Source organism: Corvus hawaiiensis, chromosome 6 (genome assembly GCF_020740725.1).
Source record: "Corvus hawaiiensis isolate bCorHaw1 chromosome 6, bCorHaw1.pri.cur, whole genome shotgun sequence".
In the NCBI taxonomy this organism is placed as follows: domain Eukaryota; kingdom Metazoa; phylum Chordata; class Aves; order Passeriformes; family Corvidae; genus Corvus; species Corvus hawaiiensis.
Window position 1 is genome coordinate 11,386,129 of NC_063218.1, and position 16,594 is coordinate 11,402,722.

Here is a 16,594-nt window from a genome sequence, read left to right on the forward strand (position 1 = left end):
TAGCCATCCCACTTAGTGTATTCTCCCAGTGTGAGTGCTGGGAGAAAAACAGCACAGCAACAGCCTTTGGGGGCCTGCATCGCCAAATCCTGCCCTTCCAGTCAGCAACAGTACAGTGTCACCAAACCACAAGGGCTTTTATATGAGGCTTTTATTTAAAGGAGGTAAAAAAGCATGCTGGTTTTAGTCATATTAATTTCTCTTTTTTATTAGCTTTTAGGGAATGAGCAACAGTTCAGTGAGCTGTGTTTGTAACAAATACAGGTTATGAAATAAATGTATTTCATTATTTGCTCATTTTGCAGTGAAAGACTCTCTGAATCTGCCTCCTAAATGGTTTAACTCAACATTAGAAATGATGCTGCCAAATACCGACTGATTCAATAGATGATGAGTTTCAAATTTCTCTCTTACATGGGGAATGTGATATAGAACACTGACCTCAATTTTCAGCTGTGTCCTCAGATTCACCTCCTTTTTGGCTGTCTCTTTTTCTTTTCCAGTATCTTACCATAGTTTTTCAAGCCCTGAGGGTCTTATGGGGGCACTAATATTTAATAATTAGACACTATATCTCTGATGGGTCTTCTAGTGACATCTTTTACAACTAATAAGTATTTAATAGAATGTAATTAGAAGCTCTGATTCTTAGACCTTGACCTGTCTAGACCTTGTATACAACTAAGTGACTGGACAGCCCTTAAAACTCATTAGGAGTTATCTGCACCCCACTTTACAAAGCTATGTGAGGAAACTGTTTAGATTTAGCCTCAAGCCACCTGCTTCGTAATCTGTTGCTGTGCACTCAGTTGATCCCGGTGTCCTTACAGTAACTGGAAAGCTACCAATGATTTCATTTTAAAGCAAATATTCTAATTCAGGAAGCATAGGATGGAAACCTGGTTGCATTTGACAACATGAGATCTTCAGAAAGCATGTAAATAGGAGAGATTGAAGCTTTTACATTTTAAAATGAAAGAGAAACATCCAAAGATAGTTAAGGGCGTCAGCAAAATGTGTTTTGATACAGTAAATTCAGCTGAGATATATTTAATAGGGCTTTTCTTACAGGTAATATACTTGTCTTCTTATTTCTGAAAGCCCCTTATATCTTTAAAGTAAATTAACTCTTTTTATTACTGGTTTTAAAAAAAAATAATTAAAAAAAAAATCTATATATGCATTTCTGAGAAATGGTCTATTTGGCATGCCCCCAAGAAACACAGGGAGCAGATTTCTTTCTTCTCCATTAATTTCTGAATATATTTGTGCCTGTATTGTCAAATATTCTTAAATATCTTTTACCTAGTCCATATGCCTATTCCATCTCTTTCTACTTTTTCCCACTTTAATTTCATTCTAATTGCCTAGAGTAGTTGTTGTCTGAGTTTTTACTCAGGCTTTGGAGTCCATTACCATTCCACATGTCTAGGGGTTTTTAAAAGATAAATGTGATAAATCACGTAACAAAGGGAAGGAAAAGTAAAATTCTTAGGATTTCTTTGATAAATTTTCAGTGGCTTAGGAAAAGGATCCAAATACATTCTTAATACATTTGATCTTGTTCCTTTCTGGAAAGGATTATACATAACCAAATGCATCCATATATAGAAGACAGATTTTTTTTTTTTAAGTGTCCAAATGATCTTGTTAATGCTGATATAACATTTCAGTTATTTGTCTTTTGAACAGGGTTCTGTTTTGAGATGTTAGTTGCAAATAGAGGAAATGAAGTGTTGATGTAGCAAGGAATAATTTACTATGTCTGGGGAGTTTGAAAGCAAAACATCTGGATCAATTTGTTTACAAAGTCCCTGTAGATAAAAAGCACTATCTCTCCAAAGGATCAGTTTGTGCCCTTCCTGAAGAAGCATTAAAAAAAAAAAAAAGAAGGAAAATTTGCTATCATCATACACAAAAAAGTTTGAAATCCTGTTTCATAGGAGATCAGCTAGTTGCTGAAAATTTGGTGAGGTTTTGTGATCTTAATTCTTAATTTAGTCTGGCTTTCCCTGTTTCTCTGCTTCCCCCACACCATTCATCTTAAAAAGTAATATATTTTAGAAGCTGAAAGTAAGTACAACATGTCAGAGGTATGGCAGAATTGAATGTTGAATAGGGATAAAACCTTTGGTTTCATATGGACATTAAAATCCTATGACAATTGAAGCTTTTTGGAGGTCCATCTCTTGGCGCTATTGAATTTAGTGGGAGGTAACCCCTGACTTAGAGAAAGACATAAATAGTTTGAACTTGTGCTTGAAATGTTCTTTAGCAGAAGAGCAAAGCAAGAACTTTTTTGTATTCATGTGTTGCAAACTGGAAGAGCATAAAATGCTCTTTTTTGATATTGCTTCTGCTATTGGAAGGTATTTTGGTTCCTCCTCTAAGAAATGTAGCCACAGCAATTAATATCACATTAGTGAAGTTTGCAATGACTTTACCAATAGGTTAAATTACAATGGTAATTTTATTTAGAATGTTGGTGTGGTCTCCACGTGGGTCTATAGGTGTTCTGTGGGGTCTTTGAAAGTCTTTTGTTATATTTAGTACAAGCAGGAGATTAGCTATTTTAGCAGTTAGTGCTGGAGGTCTGTACCAAATACTCTGTGTTTTCAAGAGCTGCTTCATGCACTTCCCTGACTTATGGGGTTTTTTTTCAGATGTTTTCCTCATTTACAGGAATTTTCATGGAAAGTGAGGCTGAGCCATGACAGATGAAGTCTTAATGGACATTTTCACCTAAGAGGACATTTTTTACAGATCTTGTATGTTACCTTGATTTTTTTTTCTTTTCCAAGTTTACCTTTTATGCATCCTTTTACTTAAAACACTGATCCAAAATACAAACATTGAAATTTAATTTTGTGATTAGAGATTTGACATGCTCACCTACTTCTGTTGCTTTCTGGAAAAGATCAGAAACATGGGCTGATAATGTCTATATAGCCATTGTTTTTCAGCTCCAAGGGGCATGTCTCTACTAGTATAACATTTTTCTGCTGTTGAGAGAACCAAAATCTCCATCCCTCTGATGCCATGAAGCTTTTTGCCTTTTCTTTTATACCTCTGTTATACCTTTTTACAACTTCTGTATTCCTAGTGCTTTTTGCCTACATTCTTGGACTTGTTTGTCAAGCTAAGAGACTAAACATTTTAGAAGCTTCGTAGCTAGGGATCAGTGTGCCCCAGACCCCAAGGTCCTCTCCAGAACATATTCTGTAAACCAAGATAGAACCATCCAGGGGAAGGTTCCTTGGGGAGGGGGGCTCACTTGAGCCTCTCATTGGGGAATCTTTGATAGATATGCTAATTAGTAAAACCTATAATGTTATACCCAGTGCTGGGGGGGGAGGGGAACACAGAGATAGACTCGGCGGGGTGCATCTTGATGCATATGACCTGGACGTGTGCACCTAAGGATCCTTAAAATAAATACCAAGGTAAAATCCCTTTCCCCCTTCTAACCGTGTTTGACTCTTGATTTTAAGACCAGGAAAAGGCATCACCTCCTGTGCAATGTTATCCTTGGAATGTCAAGGGAATGAAACAACCGTGTAGAAGAAGAATGGCCCTGGGACAGAACATGGGTTTCATTCTATCCTAAGTTTGGTCATGAATCTGAAGGTTGTGGTTCAAACAAACTTCAGAGCAGTATAATTTCAATTGCAGCTCAGTATCGGCATCCACAAAGCCCAGCTGAGAGACCCGTTGTTGTTGACAGTATACTGAGCTCATGAAAACAAACAGGATCATTATATAAATCAAAAGAAGATGAAAGTAGAACCCACATCTTCCAGCTTGAATACTAAAAGTCTGCCAGGAGGAATAAAAGATACTTCCTGTAAGGGTTATGACTTGAAAACCTTTGGAGTTAGGTGTTAGGAGTTTTCTTATTTTACATGGTAAAGAGCAGGGCAGAATGGCCTTATTAAGCCCTATGAATAGGGATGCTGTCTCATTCCAGCAGGTTTATTTAATTTTAGTGAGCCGTCCTTAGTATTTTAATTCGTTTCATGACAACAGCCCTGAGAAATGATGCTGGTTATCTCCATCTTGGGGTTCTAAAAGGATGAAAGAGAGTATTTTTGTTTCCCAAGAAAACACAGCAAAGTCGTTATACTTGCCTGGACTAGATGTCCTGCTGTTTCTAGATCATGCAGTATTTATTTAATCCTGTGCCCTCTTGCAGAATGGGTGTATTTTCATGTAGTTGCTGAGTAATCTCTCAGTAGTGTGAAGGACACTGCAAAGAGTTTTGTGCAGTATTTGTGTTTCCTGGTGTGGACAAGCAAAGTGTGTGCATATAACTGGTTAATTAGGTGTCCAGATACATTTGTTGATAGCAGTTAAGCAATAGATTTTATGATCTAGCAACAGTAGGGTCTCAGAAATCACTACATGTGTATTATATTACAAAGTGATTTAAGCACTCAAACCAGTGTTTTAGGTTTACTTTACAGATGTGTTTTCTTTCATAGTTCATCTAAAACCAGAAAAACAATTTAATACATTCTTTGTTTTGTTGTTTAATGAAATAATCTCATGTTCTTTTGGTGATTGCTGGAGATTAATGGAGTTTTTGGAAAAGGTTTTATGATATGTAAGAATTTAGAGTGAGATCCAAAAAAGCACTTACATGCGTAAAGAAAAACTTAGGCAGAATCTAGATACCCAAATCCAAGGGAGTGATTCAAATGCTCTGTGCAGAGACCCAGAGACTGCACTGTTGAGGCTTCTTATGTTGCTAAGACCTCAGTGTTCTGCTGATTCATGTGCTCCCCAGAGTTGTCTCTGTAGCACAGAGGATACAGTGTCGTGCAGGTATGGCAGTACAATAGGTATTAGAAAATGAACTGCTGTAGCTAATGAGGTGTAGAAGATCTGATACAACCAGCTTATCATAGTTCTGCTCTTACAGATCTGGGATGTTAGAGAACATGTGCAGTCCACAGAGAACAAGAATTTGGTGCTGCTACACCTGAATGCAGTTGCTGCTTTATTTCAAATTGCAGAGGTTTGTGCTTTCATTGATGCAAGATCTACTTCAGACTTAATGAAAAAGAAAAAGTGATAGAAGGAGAATTTTGAAGGAAGAAAACAGTAAATCCTTTATTTTCCTGCCTTCCCATTGTCAAGAGTCCACTCATGATGTACAAATAAATTAAAATTCATTAGTCAGGTTACTTGCAATGTCTAGAGATGTACTGTTTTAATGCACTAGCAGTGGGAAGATGCTTAAAAATGGTACATTGAGCTAAGAAATAATAGCACAAATGTTTAAAAAACTGCACTGAGATTCAAGTGTTGTCTTTGAATTCTAAATGCTGCTAGTTTAAATTTTACCTGTCCTCTCAGGGAACTTAAGTGTCTTGGCAAGACTTCACTCATACATAGAGTTTCATTCCACCCTGTAATAGTTTCCACAAAATTCTAAGTGCTGTGGAACTTTATGTTCACATCTTTAGTGTCCCAGATAAGAAACTGCATATTTTTGTTTCTTGTAGATTGATTTATAGTAAAAAAAACACCAAACCAAATTAATCTGTATGTTGGCTGGTAGCAAAAATATAAGAAAAATTGGTGACATCATTGTTCTTTACCTGGTAAGTTATTTCCTTCTGCTGTAAAGTGGATGGTTTGGAGCATACCTGAACAAGCTGGAAAATCCTACAAGATTTGTGAGTGGAAATGGGCATAATATTAATTGAAGGCTGATTAACTTAAAATTATATTTGGATACCCATAAAATGAGCAAGTGGTGAGACTAGAGGATTCATAAGGCAGCTGACAGAAATCAAACCTGTCTGATTTCATATGTTCTGAGTACATTTAACTGACGATCCGGTGATGCTTTCAGAAGATGACACAGTACAAGTTGTTTACAGCCTTCTGTGAGCAGCTTTATACATTGCATTTTCCTCACCCAAATTCTGAAGACCAGATTAAATCTGTTTCTTCCAGAGAGGCCAAGATTTTCCAGGGTTTTCAGTGCTTGCAGTGATTTATAACATGGGCCAAAGTCCATTTGCTGGACAGGAGCAATCCCTCCTCAGTATGTTAGGAATTACACAATTTGTCTCACTGATGTGTTGATTTCATCTTATTCATATGTGAGAAGGTGGTTAATTCTTTTACTTGAGTATCTTCTAGGAATTGTGTTAACTCATGTGCGTGAAGTTTGGCTGTGAACTGTAATGGGAGCTCTGCTGGGTGAAAATGTAAGTGTGACCCTCTGCACAGGGGAGCCTCCATCACTCTTTTGCTCCTTCACTAATAGAGCTGGGGAGCAGAGTCCGGTGGAGCTGAGCAACTGGTGTAGGTGACAGCCCAGCCAGGTGTAGAAAAGGACTTAATGTACAGACTAACATCATTTGAACAAGAAGTCCCAGGGATTTTTTTACAGGAAATTATTCCAGAGAGTGTCGGGGTCCCTTCCCCCCCTGCCATGTGGTCCTGGGAGAGGGGCCCTGGGGGACAGACACAGGGTTTCCCTCGCCCCTGGTCAGCCTCGTTCCCCATTGGTTGTTTTGTGTTCCCCTGCTCAGGCAAGGACCCTCGGGTCCTGTGATTGCAGCAGTTCCTAGGCAGATCCTCAGCCATGCGGCTGGAGAAATAAACATCTCTGAAACATCTATCAAGAACTGGTCCATATATATTTCTTTTCACGGGCCTCGTTGTCTGATACACGTATTGCAGTTTCCCCACTGTAACAAATGGTAGAGAATTGCGAGCAGAATGATCCCTGATCCCTAAGGACAGCGACTGATTTGTGAGTAAACTCTGGATTTGTCTTCTTGTTTTTGTTTTGCTATTCCACCTCTAAACTATAGAGGAACCGTGGAAAGACTGTTGGCTCTCTGAGCCACATATGGATATTTATCTTAAACTTGAAAAGATTCTTGAACAACGATTTGTAAATTCTAGCTTAATTCAAGCTCAAAACGAACTGAAACACTTCCTGGCATGGCTGTTTAAGAACTTTTTCTGTGTTTCTTGGGATTTAATTCTTACCAAAGACTTTTGGAAGACTGTTTGGACACAGTTAATTTCTGAGTCAAAATTTATGCCGATGGAAGAAAATTTTCGTGAATATTATTTAATTACTGAGACTGTTGAGCAATGTCAGCTGTGTCCTGGCGAAGGGAAGCCTGGCGCAGGGACCGTGCGGCCCAGGCCACGTGGACCAAGTGCTCTCTGAGCAGCTGCGAGGCAGTTCCCACACGTGGATGGAGCGATGCGAGCTGCAGTGTCGGCAGCAGAGCGAGGTGCGGCGGGAGTGGGGCGATCCAGCAGTGCCCGCCCGGCCCCGCACAGCGCGTGGTGGAGCGAGCCCTGTGAACGCCCAACCGAGAGGGGTGGCATGCGGGCGACGGCTGGTGCTGGCGGCGATGGTGGCGGAGCGGAGCCGCACCTCGCCGAAACGCGTGCTGGACCAGGGCGCGGGAGGGTTGTCACTCGGGGGCCCGACCGAGACATGGGTACAGCCCCAGGCAGCGGCAGCGCAGCTGAGAGCAGAGGCGGTGGCACGCAGGAGCTGAGCAGCGTGGCCCGGCCTGGCCTGCGCAGCCCCAAATGCGACCCCGGGAAGAGCGTGCAGGCACGAGCAGCCCCAACGGCCCCAGCAGCCCTGGCAGTTCCAATATGGAAGCGAGCGAAAATGAAAGAGAAAGCAAAAACGCAGTGAGACAGGAAACAGCAGCCACTCGGAAAAAGGAAAAAAATCACTGTAGCTAAGGTTTTAGGAATAGTAAAATGGTATAATGTTAAACAAAATTAAGGTTTTATAACGAGATGTGTCAACCAAGAAGACATATTCGTTCATAGAACTGCTATTAAAAAGAATAACCCTGAAAAATACATCCCAAGCTTAGGAGATGGAGAAGTAGTAGAGTTCAAAATTGTGCAAGGTAGAAAAGGGTTGCAAGCAGCAGAGGTCACTGGGCCTGGTGGTGTTTCTGTGAAAGGCAGTATATATGCTAAAAATCGTAGTCATGTTAGACAATATCTCCATTATAAGCCCCCCTACAGTCTCCCTTTCCTAATCCCACCTTTCCCTTTCACCCTATATCCTGTTATCCCCAGTGTATTCCCAATCTGTTTTTCACCCATGGTTTCCCTCACAAAACCATGCCTTTGCCGATTGTTTCCCCAAAAATCCCTTTCCAATGCTGAGTGGGGGATGAAGAGGGAGAGAGAAGAAATTAACTATTGTTGTTAGAGTTCCAACAGGTACAAATGGAAGAAACCCTCTCCTGCCTCAGTTTCCCCACAAAGCATGCTTGGAGAGTCCTGTCGCACTTCTGTCAGCCCTAAGACGTTCCAGAGAATCTGTTTGGACATTTAAAGACTCAGGAGGGTGGCTTGTTTTGTTTTGAAACTGTTCTTGTTATGTTTATCCAGTTGTTTTCAATGTTAAGTTTTAAATCTCTTTTTGTTAAAAATAAACAGATGAAATGTCGGGGTCCCTTCCCCCCCCGCCATGTAGCCCTGGGAGAGGGGCCCTGGGGGGAGGCACAGGGTTTCCCTGCCCCTGCTCAGCCTCGTTCCCCATGGGTTGTTTTGTGTTCCCCTACACGGGCAGAAGGACCCTCGGGTCCCGTGATTGCCTCAGTTCCTAGGCAGAGCTCCGGCCATGTGGCTGGAGAAATAAACATCTCTCTGAAACATCTATCAAGAATCAGTCCATATATATTTCTTTTCCACGGGCCTCATTGTCTGATACACGTGTTGCAGTATCCCCACCGTAACAAGAGAGGATTCTTCTGATAAATTGCCTTAGATTAATTTTCTGCACAAGGTCTCAGGCAAGCCTGTGCAAGACAAATAACACCAGAAGTTGCTATCTCAGGGGTTAATCAGGAAGATTTACATTTAAATTCATACTCTACTGTAATCTAAATTAGCTTCTCTGTGTAGGTCAATCTTCACCTCTGTCAAGATGCTGGAATTTCCTTTTCTAGTTAGTCTTATAAAAACCCCAAAATGTATTAGTAAGCATAGTTATTCGCTCCCCCCCATCCTAGGCAACTTGAAATTGTCCCTAGATGACAATCTCTATTTTTAATACAGATTACATGGTACCCAAGGTTTTGAATAAATGACACTGACTGTTAAATTAACTGGTGCTAGAAGTCAGTGGCAGCATTGTAATGAACTGTTACTAGATCATTTACAGTCAGGGAGCAACCGTACAGCATTTACGTGCATATGCTGGTCTACTGACATGGAAATTGCTCTGACACACGAGAGCTACGTTAGCTGTGGAAATTCTATACTGAAGCCAATTGCTACACTTCCCAAATGCCACAGGCAAACCTGCTCTAACCCAGCAATCCCATTCCATAATATAGACTTCCATGTACTTTAGGGCACAAAACCAGAATGTATCATGCTCTGTTAAAATATTTAAGTTGCTCTTCAGTTGATGTCTTCTCTCCATTCCAGCTGTAGGAGACAGGAATTTGAAGATGGTTCACTCGAGCCAAATTTTGCATTGTTTAATTGAGCAAAATATTCAAAGGGCAATATAGTTCAATATCTTTTCTCTTTTCCAGTTAATTTAAATTGAAGTGATATGCAGAGCTCTTCCTCTGTCATATTAACCTAGGGAATAGAACAGCTGTACTTTCACAAGTTTCCTTCCTGGATCTCCAAAACATGTATTCTTCCATGGGAATTAGAAGATAGATCTGCTGTGTGCAAGAGGATGTTTAAGATTGACATTGATCTTGTTTTGGAACACTGCTGGGAGTCTGTGGATTTCAAGGAAACACTTGAGGACAGCAGCACATACTCATAGCTTCTCCCACCTGCCCTCCCACTCCTTGACAAATACCTAAATCTGTCATACTTAGTGCATTTTACTCCTCATCTGTAAATGCTTTTAGGCAGAAAACCATGGACGTTTTTTACCAAACCCTGAAGACTGGGGTTGAATTTTGAGTTCACTAAATGTTCCTTTAAAAAAAAATTAGAGAAAACAAAACAATTATTAAACCATCTGCATTAAGCCCTGTTGACAGGTCAGAAAAGAACTGGGACTAACAGAGCCTAAAACTTTTAATAAAAATTCTTTATTTATAAAAGGAAGCACAGGAAACATTATAATGATGCTTCTTCCAAAACATCGTTTTCAGAATACAATTCCTGTGAATTATTATGGATTAAAAATCTGCTTTAAAGTTATTTTGGGCATGTTTAAAACTCCACCTCCTCCCTTTGTTCTACTTTCGTCTGACAGATAAGTAGCAAGGTGACTATATTTTGAAGTCACTCTTTTATTGATATAAAAATAATATTTTATATTACTGTGTCTTGTTCCTTACCCTGAGGATCTCAAAGCATATTATATACCATATTGTGTCTGTAGCAAGTGGTTTGCTTCCTACTGACAAATATCCACTTGTGAGGCAAATGCAGCAACATATCAGAATTAATTTGAGGGGTCAGTTCTGAGGCCCAATGGGAATTTCTTTTGGTACGTAGGGCAGATTTTCTTATGCAACTGAATTTGAGCATGAGCTTGAGGATACAAGAGAGGCAGGGGTCTCATACCCAGCCTCCTTCTGTCACATGCAATGTAGAATCTCATCAAAATGCTATTTGATATGTAGATGAAGTTAGCTATGCTGAGTGTTTGATGCCGAAGTTGGAAAGTGTCAGGTGTTGCTATTTAGGCTTTTTAAGAATCAAAATGTGAACTCTTTCTTCACTTTGGCTAAAGTTGTAGGGACAGTGTAGAAAAGTGTTAAATCTCGTAGTTCAGCCAGTTTCTGCTAATCAGCTGGAACCTGGGAACAGCACATAAACACTCTCTATCTTAATTGCTGATTAAAATGCATTAGATAAAATCCCCTATGTCAGGACATATATTCCAGTACTGAATGAGCTATTGAGTGTGTACAGCACATCAAAGTGATAAAGAGAGAGCATTTTTTACAATCCAGGTAGAACCATGCCAACACAACACTGTATTGGGCTCAGTAGTCCTCCTGAAAGATTTGGATGTTAAGTCAATCACATATAATCAGTGGAGATGTGAACTTAAGTTCCTCTGAGTGATTGGCAGGGAGGCTCTGTGCTGGAATAGCCTTGCTCTTGTAGAACAGAGAACTCCATGACTAAATGCAAGGCCTTAGATTCTGTAAATGGGAGGGCTCAAAATTCCCAGGAAGCAATTTGTTTGTCCTCAGAAAGAGTACATGGCTAAGCATGGTTTCTGGCTCTATTTGTATTGATTATGTAACAACAGGTTGTACCATCTGTTCAGCGGTGGTCTATCGTGCTTCTTGCTTCTGTCATATATTTCTTTTGCTAAACTTACCTTTGGGTTTCAGTTTAGATTTGAGGTAATGGTTGTTTCAAGAGAAAAATGAGCACTGATCTTCTCCTGGTCTCTCTTATATTTTCTTGAAGTGTCTTTCTTCTATTTGATGGGTGGACAGCAGCATTTTTAACAGATGTTTTTCACAGGCTATTGCATAATTATTTTTCAAGTGGCTTCTAAAAGCAGATGTTTCCATGTCTTTGATCTTTCCCCTCCTGACACTTTAACACAAACAGCAGATTCCGCTGCTGCTGTCCTTTAGGTCCAGTGAAAGAAAATACCATAGCAGTGATGTTGATTTTTTTTTCAGCCTATTTAGCAATAATAAACATGTACAGGCGCAATTCTCCTCCCTTTCTCCCTTTCTCCCTTGTCACTAGCATTGCTTACAGATACTATCTCAGGCTTTCTCTTTTATAAATGCTGCCTTTCTCCAAGACCTTTGTCCACAATTTAGTATTTGGTCTTTATTTTCTTCTACAACTTTGTTTCTAGTAACATCCTGAGTGTGAAACTGTGAATCTTTTACTCTCTGGAACTTCAGTGTACAATTTTTTACCTCATGCCAGTGTAGATCCCAACATCACTGTGGCATCTCCATCGCTGTGAAGACCTTTTGGCATGATTTTTTTTATTTCAAACAATCTCATTTTATTTTCCTCTCTTGTGAATAGATATTCAACAACTGGACTTTTCCATTGTTTGCAGAAATAACCCTGCTTACTTGTAAACCATTTTGTAAGATGACTTCCTAATTTGACTACTTGTTCCTCAAAGACTAAGGGAATGCAACTAAGAATGAAATAAAGGGCAGGCCCAGACAAGTTTCATCCAGCCATAATTTATCATTACAAAAGATGAACTCTAGCTGTTCGTCTAAAATTATGACAAATGCTTGAATCAAGAAAACAAAAGTTTTCTAGTAAATCTACTCTGTATCTTAATTTAAACCTGATAGATTTTGCCTCCAGCAGGTAGATCATCATCTGATGATGTAATACTACAGCTACCTGACAGACATTGCTCATTTCTCATTCTGGCTTATTTACTAATTAGTGGGGGTGTAGTAACAAGGGTTCTGTTTTCTTCGTCTGGGCTTCCTACCACTGATTGGAACCCTTTGAGCCATTCAGCCAGTTGTCAGTCCACCCTCCTCTCCACTTACTTAGCTCATATTCATCAGTTTTTCTGTAAGAATGATATTGGAGATAGTGCCAAAGAAAGTGTCCAAAGTCAAAATAAATTACATCCACTGCCTGTCCACCAGACTAATCTTATCATAGAAGGGGTGATTTCCTCTTCCTAAATCCATGCTGACAACAGTCTGTCACTTTCTTGTCCTGAGTATGTTTGGAAATGGCTTCCAAGATTTGCTTCAACACCATCCCATGGAACCTCTTTCCTAGTAAAGACTGAGGTAAAGAAGGCATTGACTATAAAATCATAGAATCACGGAATCAGGGCACCATAGAGCAGCACATATTCAGGAGGACACTGAAAGAACATGAATGGTCCAACCTTTTGCAAAAAAAGGTCTCTAGAGTTGATTTTCTAGCTCCCTGTTCACTTGTGTCTCCAGTGATGGGGGCTCTACTGCATCCCTTAGGAGGTTGTTACAGTGACTGATTGTTCTTATTGTGAAAAATGTTTTTCCTATATTAAGATGAGTGAGCTGGCCTTTTTGATGCACCCTGTATCTTCCAGCAGCTGGCCCACTTTTCCCCTGGTTTTCCTTTTGCTGCCTCTGTGCTTTTAGAGGCTTTTCTTGTTCCCTTTCCCATCCTTCAGCTGCTGGTGGGCTTTGGCTTTCCTAATCTGATCTCTGTGTGATTAAACAGTGTCTTTGTATTCTTCCTAGGTCCACCTACCTCTGTTTCCATGTCTTGTATACTTTCTCTTTGTGTTTGAGTTTTGTCGGGAGCACCCTTTTCATCCATTCAGGCTCCCTGCCACCTTTGCTTGAGTTCCTGTGCAATTTTGGGGATAGACAATTTTGGAGCATAGATGAGGTGATCTTTGAAAATTAACACTCTGTCCTGGACCCCTCTATGCTCCAGGACTGTCTCCTACAGGATTCTTCCTGAACAGGTTCTTATCAGGCCAAATTTGCTCTTCTGAAGTCTAATGTTGTGATTCTTCTTCTTGCCTGATTCTCTCCCCTCAGGATCCTGAATTCCACTATCTCATGGTCACTGCAATCCTGTCACCCAACCTTCAGGACTCTGACCATTTCCTCTGTATTTAATACTTCTGTTTGTGGCACCAGGAGGACAGCTTGAGTGAATGCAGATATCAGGAATCTTTGAGTCTTCTTATTTTTCTCTTTCCCAATGAAAAGTTTGAAGCTTCACGAAACCTCTTTTTTTTCCCCCCTTTTGCTTTTTCTTATTTCCTGTGTTGGTGATTATCTTAGTGTTTTAATTTTCTGGAAAACTTAGTGATCACTTCTCCAACAAAAACAATTTTTATCAGTTTTATTATGACACAGAAGTTTGGTGAAAAATGAATTTGCATTTGATTTTTCATGTTGTTTTTCTTTTCCCTGAACTATTTATCCTGTATCTAATTGTTTTTCTTGCTGTGTAATAAGTCCTGATGACCACAAAAGGGTGGAACATGACAGAACATGTAACAAATGAAGATGCTCTTTGTTTCAAATTTTCTGTTCTCCAGGTATCTATTGAATTATCTACTCATTAAGATGTTCTACTTTATCTTGTCTTTCTCATCTGTTTTTTCAGGCTCAAATTTCTTTTTAAAGTGCTGCTAGGCATTCTTAAGCCAAAAAAAAGAGACATGTTTACTTCAGCAAGTAGAGATATAAATGTAGTCTTGCAAAAGGAACCAACTGGTCAGCCTTGTAAAACCATGGGAAACTTTCTTGCATATTACAGAAAATGAAAGAAGAAAGTTTGCTAATTGTAGTATGTTTGTTAACTATGTGGAGCAGTCTAACCATAATCCCAACTGCAAAAAAAAGGAGGAAAAATAAAAAGCTAGTGGCTGCTGCACTGTAGTATTTCCTTCTTTTCCAAAGCATAATCCAACTTTTTCTTGAATTAATGTACACAAGTCACTTTAACTGCTGGCTGTATAACTTTTGACACTTTGTTTGATATTCCAACCAATCTTTGTATAAAATATTTTCTGAATTGTTTATAGGTTTGTCCTCCTGCCCAGATTATTCCATAATCTCTTGTTTTGAAAACAACTGTACTTACAGGGATGTTATTAAGTAGTTTGGGCCTTAGAGTGAAAGGTTGTGGTTAGTCGTCAGGAGATTAATAGAATTTAGAATCATTAGACACATGTTTATCAACAGCTGAAAAGGAATAAAATAAATGAGGCAATTCCACCTAATAATATTCCCATGTAATGTTCTTATTATGCAGTATGACAATGATTTAAGTTTTCACAATGAACTCTTTTTTAATTTTTAAAATTCCTGGAGATATAGATTCACTGAGAAATAAGTGACTTCTTAATTACTCTCTCTGCACTGAATGTAGGATGGAAAGGGAACTAGCTGGGCATCACACGAGGTTGATGATGACTGTGACTATTTCTGCTAAATCTTTTTCCACTTTCAATGTGTGGATTATGTTGCCAAGGTAGGTAGGAATTTTTGGACTCTCATAAATTGCAGAGTCATGGAATTTGGTTGTAATCTGGTGTCAAGACTTGTATACAAGGGTGTAAGTAATATTTTCATTTGCTGAAGAGTATACTTAGATGAACCTTGGTTTTTTATTTGCTTATCTTGGGGAGGAAACAAAGTAGATGGAAGGCATTGCCATTTTTTAATCTGACCTGGCTCTGCCTGAAGTCAGTGATGCTCACTGTGCAAAAAACCCCTCTGAACTCTCTTTGGAGGTTTTTATTTGCCATCTGAAAGCATTGATGCTTTAAGACTGGATGTGGCACTTAGTGACATGGTTTAGTTGATAAGGTGGTGATAGGTCATAGGGTGGACTTGAGGATCTCCAAGGTCTTTTCCAACCTAGTTGATTCTGTGATTCTGTAACATTGTTTTGTGTCTGGGATAAATAGATCTGTGGAATAGGTTTAATTAGTTCAGATGCAGCATTTCATTGATATTTCTGAATAGTGCTAGTTTTTGGAAAGGGAAGATGTGAACTCATCCTTTTTTAGTCATCAGAGAATCTAAAAAGGATATTTATTCCTCATAGCCATAAGACTAAATCTGTATGTGAATGATCCAGCTTTGTTCCTAGGCAATAAATAACACATGCTGCTAAAAATAACCAGCCATCTACCCCAGTTGTTTAAAAGGGGGAGGAAGGTTTTGTTGAAGGGGCAATTAAACTTGCAAAATAAAACACTTAAAAAACTTAGGAAATTGCAAAATGAACCTTTGTGCTTCTCTGTGTACTTTCATTAAGTTACAGGTTTTAACTGCATGGAATTTAACTAAGTTAATGGTTTCAAATTGTCCGGAATTTATGTAACACCTTTAGAGATATTTAATGAAAATGAGGCTCAGAATAATTAGTAATTGATAACTGACTGGAGATAGGTGAGAAAAAGGTAGTGACTAGCTTTAGAAAGGAGGGGAAAGAAATGTTAGAAAGAATAGACTGATCAATATAAATACAATTTCCCTCCAAATTCTGGAGAAATTGCAAACAACCTAATTTTAAACACATAGAATATACAGAAAACAGCACACAATATATGAATAACAGTCAGAAGCAAATTGTGTCTGTTGTCAAACTGTGTCAAGCCAATCCACACCAAGGCAGCAGACCCTGGATACAGAAGAGTTAGCAAGTCTATGTAGATTTTAGTAAGATCTTTGATGTTGTTTTATATGTCATTCTAATGAGAATCAAGGAAAATATTCTCAACCTACTATGGAGTGCGTGCAAAAGGGGCTTAATAAGGGTGTCTAAATAGTACTTTTCAGTAGTTCTTTGAGGTATTGAATGAGTATCTGTTGAGGCCTCCCGGTATTCAAGGTTTTAAGTAGTGTCCTTTATGATGGTATTGAATAGGCTTATAAAATTTGCAATTGACACTAACTCTATATGCACTAAAGAAAATAATTAGAATTCAAAAATGCATTTAGAAATGAAGTTCAAGCATTGTTTGACAGACAAGTAGAAGTTATTGCACTTAGCCAGGAATAATCAACTGTGTAAATGCAGAATGGACAACCCAAGTAGAAACTGTAGAAAAGCACTAAGTTAACAGTGGGTCTGAAGCTGAATGTTAAAAGATGATTTTTAAGGAGAGATCAGAATG

The 16,594-nt window shown here is 39.1% G+C and overlaps 1 long non-coding RNA gene across 1 annotated transcript in view; it reads left to right on the forward strand.

Annotated features, from left to right (window-relative positions):
* Positions 1-16,594, forward strand: part of LOC125328037 — a 270,003-nt gene that overhangs the window by 58,921 nt on the left and 194,488 nt on the right. The window lies entirely within an intron of this gene.